Source organism: Octodon degus, unplaced genomic scaffold (assembly GCF_000260255.1).
Source record: "Octodon degus isolate 3935 unplaced genomic scaffold, OctDeg1.0 scaffold00113, whole genome shotgun sequence".
In the NCBI taxonomy this organism is placed as follows: Eukaryota; Metazoa; Chordata; class Mammalia; order Rodentia; family Octodontidae; genus Octodon; species Octodon degus.
Genome location: NW_004524689.1, coordinates 5,421,047 through 5,428,291, shown reverse-complemented (window position 1 = coordinate 5,428,291; position 7,245 = coordinate 5,421,047). Strand labels below are relative to the sequence as shown.

General features: G+C 47.1%; 1 protein-coding gene across 7 annotated transcripts in view; it reads left to right on the top strand.

The window, feature by feature from the left end:
• Rere (arginine-glutamic acid dipeptide repeats) overlaps positions 1–7,245 on the top strand; it is a 451,075-nt gene that overhangs the window by 369,384 nt on the left and 74,446 nt on the right. The window lies entirely within an intron of this gene.

The following is a 7,245-nucleotide window of genomic DNA, read 5'->3' as shown; positions in this document are numbered from 1 at the left end:
TTGAAGTTCAAGCTGGCTCTGTGCTCACTCTTGTAGCCCAGGCTGGTCTCGAACTCCCTCCAGAGTGCTGGAATTATAGGCATGCACCACCATGCCTGGTTTAAAGTGTGATTTTTTTTAAAAAAGAAAAATGGGTAGTGACTGCCTTTGCTGAATACCATCCATCCAAATCAGGCTCCTCACAGTGTGTTCCCACCTCCTCCCCCCATTCACCTGTTCACCAGATCTGACACAGTGCAACTGCTGGCTGTTCCCAAAAGTCAAGATAACCGTGAAAGGGAAACATTTTCAGTCAATTCAGGACATTGAAGTAGCAGTGCCAGAGTAAGTAAAGATGCTCACATAAGGGGACTTTCAGAACTGCTTCAGAAAGTGGTGAGAACAATGGGATAAGTGTATTTGGAGTGAGGAGAGGATTTTGAGGGGCATTAGTGGTAATCTTTCACTATAATAAATTTTAAAAAATACTTAAACATCCATCATATCTTTTAGTCATGCCTTGTGTGTTACTGTGGTGGTTTTTTTTTTTTTTTTGGGGGGGGGGACGACTAGAAATTGAACTCAGGCCTTGCACTTGCCAGGGAAGCACTTATTCTACTGAGCCATTTCCCCGGCCCCTGATTCTGTGTTTTGGTCTGATGATTTTTATTCCTGTTGTTTCAGAAGTGGCTGTGTTTAAATTTTCTTTGTTTCGGGAAGGGTCTACAGGGTGTTCATGGTCTCACTACTATATCGGAGTCAGTAGTGATTCTCCTGTTTACAGCCTCCCAAGTGCTGAGATTACAAGTGTGCACCACCACACCTAGTCTCAGTCCTGCCTCAGCACACCCTGGGGGGAGGGCCAGCAAGGCACACCCTGGATAGAGCCCCAGACCCCTGCACCTGCTTGCAGATGCTTTAATCCACTAAGCTATTTGGCTGCTCCTCAAGACACTCACTTAAAAAAAAAAAAAAGAAAAGAAAAGAAAAAGAAAAAAAATTTGAATTTTCTCTACTAGTGGCAAGGGAGGAGATAGCTCAGGAGAATTAAGTGCTTGCTTGGCAAGCGCAAGGTCCTGAGTTCAATCCCCAATACCGCAAAACAAAACACGCGATTTTCTCTACTAGGAACTTACAGATAGGGCTGAGGAGATGGTTCAGTAGAATAAGCGCTTCCCTGGCAAGTGCAAGGACCTGAGTTCAATCCCTGGTTTCGCCAAAAAAAAAAAAAAAAGTAACTTACAGGTAGATACCTTGTGGTAATGGGTCAGCAACAGAGCATGTATTAATTTGTCTAACATTTAGGGTAGCAGGAAGCAAAGAACAACCTCCATCCATACCATAAATGAATACAAATTTCTATTTGGACCTCACTTAGCTAAGAAGATAAATAAATAGAAAATGACTTATATTGGATTTCCAAGGTGCCTGTTTAGATTGATGGGTCATGAGGTGCCCCAGAGAAACAAGTGCAATCTTCCAAGGCCCTCAGCTAGTGCATTGGAGAGTGGGTAACCTGCAGGTTCAAGGAGCATAAAAGCAAGGGTACTGGCACTAGAGGGCGACCCAAGCCAATTACCATGTTTTATTTTTTATTTATTTATTTTTTTTAAAAAGACACTAATTTTTTAAAATTTTTATTTATTTGTGTGTGGGGGGCAGCTCAGCCCACCAGGGGGCGGGGCTGGAGGATTGAACTGCGGTCCTTGTGCTTTGCTAAGCTTGTTCTAAGTAGGTGCTTTAGACTACTGAGCCATCTCACCAGCTCCCAATTACCATGTTTTAAATAAACACATTCTTCTTTCCCATTGGGCATCTTGGTGATACAGGGAACCTCCAAGTGACATAAGGAGAAAAACTGATCTCCCAACCTAAAAGGTACCTGGGATGAATTTGTGTTCTCTAAAACCGAAGAATGAATTTTAGGAACAAACAGAGGTCATGAGCAAACCAAGGTAGATAGATACCTTCTGGTGAAATATATGTATTGAGGGAAAGAAAGCTCCTGTCTGAGAGAGGGACCAGAGGGCGGCCGGAGCAGGTGGTCCCTCGGAAACTGTCTCTTCCAGGGATTTTTTATTTTTTTATTATTTATTTATTTTTTTGGCGGAACCGGGGATTGAATTCAGGCCCTTGCGCTTGCCAGAGAAGCGCTTATTCCACTGAGCCATCTCCCCGGCCCCTCCAGGGATTTTTTATAGAGGAAAACCATGCAGTGAAGCTGGTCTAAGGTGGTGAAGAACATGGGAACTCACTTAGGTGGGCATGAGGTGGGACATAACTATGGTCAACCAATGAGATTACAAGCACCATTGCTCAGGTAAAATTGATTAAATCCAGTACCAAATTGGGAAGTGAGTCACGTAGCAGGCTGGCATGAATATAGGACAGGGTCTCTTCCTGTTGGGGATCGGGCTAGTGACTCTTTTGGGCTCTTTCAAGGTGATTGATACCTATTTAGAATATCAATCCCTGATGCCCATCCCTAGGCAAGTATGTAGCTGTGTTTCCTCTTTTGTCCTGGTCTTGAAGTGGGGCCCATATGGGAGTGTCTGTCTCTTCTAAGTTGCAAGGTCACCTTGACTTTCATCTTCTCTCCTTGAGGTACTGGCCCTGTTGGACTGCCTATAATATTTCTGATTCGGCTGCCTACAACATTGGTACCCTAATACCTGTATACTGTTGAAGACCGAAACTTGAAAGGGCACAGAAATAATGGATGCAGGGCTGGGGTAGAGCTCAGTGGCACAGCATCTGCCTGGCAAGAATGGGGCCCTGAGTTCGATTCCCAATACCAAAAAAAGAAAAGAAGAAGTAATGGATGAAGCCTTGAATTCAGTACTAGAAATGCTGGATTCCCACTGAATACTATAACTCTTTTAAGAAATAACCTGTGTGCATAAACTTTATTTAGAAGCTATAATACCTGTCTACTTACAGTGTTAATTATTAGAGTCTCAAAAACATTGAGGTCTTCATTTGAAGAGAGATCAATACATAAAGGGAAAGGAGACTGCTGCCCCAGGAGTCTGTTTCTCATCTTGACCTGTTCAAGTCACTGTCAACTCTTAAGGGGCCATCTCTGTTTCAATTTTAAGGGCTACTCTGCATTTCTGGTAAACCACAAGGTAGAAGCTGTTCCCTAAGAAGCAGATGTTTTGCTGGTTTTGAGGCCTTGTGGCTTTCCATAGAGAAGTAACAGTACTGGCCACACAAAGCTTTTACTTCCTCTTTTTCTTTTTAAAGTGGGGCCAGGAGGGCTTTGCACTTGATAGCACAATCATTGCAATGCATGGGCAGCTGTGGTAGGTTTCCTCAACCACCAGATGTCAAATTTGTATTTCTGGAAGTGTCTTGAGAAGCCTACAAGATAGTCTGTTCCCAGGGGACTTGTAAGATAGATTTAGCTTTAGAAATACTTGTGAGAATCTTGGAATTCGTTCGCTGGTTCTTTCCTTCATTCTTTCAGTTATGTAGTTATATAGTTCAGGTTAGCCTTGAACTTGGCCATTCTTTTGCCTCAACCCCCCAAATACTGGGATAGACTATTTCTGCTCTGACCACCCCAGCTCAGGCCCTCCTCATATTAAGGTTGGTTTCATTTGTGTTTCCAAAATTTAGGGGCCGGGGAGATGGCTCAGTGGAGTAAGCGCTTCCCTAGCAAGCACAAGGGTCTGAGTTCAATCCCCGGTTCCGCAAAAAAAAAAAAAAAAAAAAAAAAAAAAAAAAAGACCAAAATTTGCTGAATGTCTACTGCCTGTTGCCATAGGGAGGAAAAATGGCATAATTCCCAATTTCGCTGCATTACACACTTTCTGGGTAAATAGGCCTTGAACAAATAAGTAAGTGTGAGGGACAGGCCGGGGAAGTTTTTTGTTTATTTTTGTACCAGGGATCGAACTCAGGACCTTACACTTGCTAGGCAGGTGCTTATACCACTGAGCTATCACCCTGGCCTCGAAATTTTGAGTAGGAAGATTTGAGCTTGGGTTTGAGATGAACCTCTGTAAGTGGCAGTGCCAGACATAGACACCTGGTGGAAAGGTGGGCAGGGCAGATCTATAGAGCCTTAAAGCCAGACTGCATAACACTATCCTGCAGAGGTTAGAGTGCTTTCTAGGAAGGGGCAGGGAGAAGATGGGTGGGATGCAGGGTGAAACCTGTAGTTAAAAAAATTTTTTTTTCTTCTATCAGGAATCAGACTCAAGACCCTGCATTTGCCAGGCAGGTACTTGTGCTGCTGAGCTGCATCCCCAGCCCTAAAAAAATTCTTTGGCAGTAGCATAAAATAGGCTGGAGAACGGAGGTGGGTTGGGAGATAAGAGGACAGGTGTCTGCCCTGGGACTGGCATTGGGGTGGACAGGACACAAGGGTGTTGAGCAGCTTTCCGCAGGGAAGGAGTGAGCTGATGCTGACTCATGGCTGTGACTTGGAAAGTACACAGTCACACATAGCAGTGTCATGGCGTAAAACCATCACCATTATCGTCTATACTTTCAGAGGAGCTGGCAAAGCACATGAGCTTAGAAGCTGGGTTTGAGCTCCTTACATCTGATGAGTTGGATGACCTAGCTCAGTTTACTTACCCATGTACTCTCCACTTCCTTGGATGTGAAATGGGGAAAATAATAGGCCTTCTGTCCTAGGGAGTGTGGGTTTTGAGTCCATAAATGAGGCTCTTGGCATAGTAGGTACTTAGTAATGGTAGACTAGAATGATGTTCACCTGATGGCATCATAATAAATGAAGGAAACAGGGTCTGAACTCGCCCATCCACTTTCAGCACCTTACCCTGAGGTTCCAGAATTGGCCTTCCTCACATGCTGCCTTCCTTATGTCACTGTCTTCTGATGCACCTGTTGTGTGTCACCTGGCACGAAGCCTACTTTGTGTGGTTCTGGCTTTGCACTGTCAGTGCTGTTCGGATTTCCCATGTGACTCCAGGCAGACTCAGTCTCCCATCTCTCACCCCCCATCTCTGTCCATGGCAGCTCCTCCAAACCCTTCTGCCTGCCCAGGTGGTGTCTCTCCTGGGTGACCTGGCCCTTGCACCTTCCTGGCAAAGCTGTGCGGACTTCCATGGGCCCATATATCCATCCCTCTTGCAGGCTCCCCTGCCTCACTGATGAGATTTCACTTCTTTGTGCTGGCTGAATAGTGTCTCAATGTTCTTTAGGACTTCACAGTCACATTAGCCCATGTAAACTGTTGGGGTTTTTTTTTTGTTTTTTTGTTTTTTTTTTTTTCAAAAATTACACCCAATACTCGATGCTCAAAAATTAAGAAAGTGAGCCAGATTTTAATTAATTAATTTTTTTTAAAGTGGAACTGGGGTATGAACTCAGGCACTTGCACTTGCCAGGCAAGCACTTACTCTACTGAGCCATCTCCCCAGCCCCGTTTATTATTTTCTTGCAGTTGAAGTTTGCTGTAGTGTCCAACCACTACAGCAGAAACCAGCCACTGTATGGGGTGTTCCTTTTAGGTGTTTTACAGTGTCCCCTCCTTAATGAGGCTGATTTGGTGCTCATTACAAAGGGCCAACTTGAGGGACATGGAGGTGAGCTTAGGCCCTGTTTATACCTTTGGCTAACTTGCTCACACTGTCTATGATGAGGAAGGGTGGGCGGCTGCAGCACTCCTGTAAAGCAGCACTGACGCCCTGTAGCAGTACCTCCCTTTGGCCATGGTGGTGGGCTGGGTGCATTCAAGCCTGGCTTTCATATGACTCTGTGGCCACCAGGAAAAAGATAAGTAATATTTTTTTTCTTACAGTACTGGGGATTAGACCCAGAAGTGCTCTACTACTGAGCTGCATCCCCAGCCCTTTTTATTTTTGAGCCAGGGTCTTGCTAAAAGGCCTAGATGAATTTGTGATCCTTCTGCCTCAGCCTCCTGAGTATCTGGGATCATAGGCATGTGCCATGTGCCTAGTAAGAAGCAGAAATTCTGCTGACAATGGTTCCAGTCCCCCTTTGCCTCACACCTGGGTTGTGTCACTAGCCTCTCCCTGTCAGGCCACCTGCCACTGGAGCAGACCTTTTCCAGTCTTTGCAGAGAGTGCTTCTGCTTCAGCATGTCTAATGGCCTGCAGTTTGGACCTTAAGTTCTCAGGGCTGTCTACAGCCTCACCTTTGCCAGCTTCTCAGTTTTCTGCAGCCACTCCTCTCTGCACATGCTGTCCTCTTGACAGTTCCTAGAATGTCCTTATGCCCTTCCTGGATGACTTGAAGCCCTGCTGACACCCACCTGACCGACTCAAGACTCTTCCTTGTCCCTTCCTCCAGGACATCAGGAAGCAGAGCAAGGCGCTTCCTCCTTGAAGCTCCACCCACCACCTTTTGTTCCTGGGCCGCTTCCCTGCAGGTCCCGAGATGTCTGCTCGCTGGCTGCTTCCCTGCTTCGCCTGGGCTCCTTGAGAGCTGGGCCTTCTCTGCCTTCCCCAGCCCTGTGGCGATGCTGTGTGCCACAGCCAGTGATGCCTGCTTGGTTATGTGAATGATACTGTTGTGGGGTAACACAGGCCACTTCTTCAGACCAGAGAAAGCTGTGCAGCTTGCTGGTGCCTTGGCAGATTTTTTTTTTCCCTTGAAACTATGAATCGCCCTGAAATTTGACAGTGATGAGTCATAACTTAGTAAGGGGTGAAATCTGACGAACCAAAGCCACCAGGACTGGAATAGGAGGTTGCAGATGATTTGCAGGCCAAATCTGGCCCTCTTGTACCTTTGCCAGGCAAACATTAAACACCAGGAGTAGGGAGGTCCCTCTTCATGGTGGGCAGGTGATTTATTGGCTGGGATTTTTACTCGGCGATGTACTTGTGGACCAGTGCCCTGTGCAGTGCGGGCTAAGGCCTAGGCTGGTAGGGAAGCGTCCGCCCACAAATGTTCACCGGAAGGGGCGGTGGGGATCGGCGGGCAGGCCCTAGGTTTTTGCGGGGGTGGTGTCCACAGCCCGTAGGTAGCAACTCTGTGCCCCTGGGGCTTGAGCTGTAGACCCAGCGGCCGGTGGAAGGCCTGGACTCCAAAGCGCGGTAGGGAGGAAGTTTCTGTGCTTTCCTGCTTGACACTCCTGCTCTGAAGTAGGACCCTGATATCCCAGCCTAAGGGCCGGGAAGGCTTCGCTACTCAGCAGGGGTCGGCCGGGGGCGGGGCCAGGCGCAGCCGGGCGGGCGGACAGCGCGGCGATCCAGGCCGCCTTTTGCAGCCGCCCTCGGCTGCGCCGGGCTCTGCGCGGTGCTCCAGCCTCCTCCCCCGGCGGCG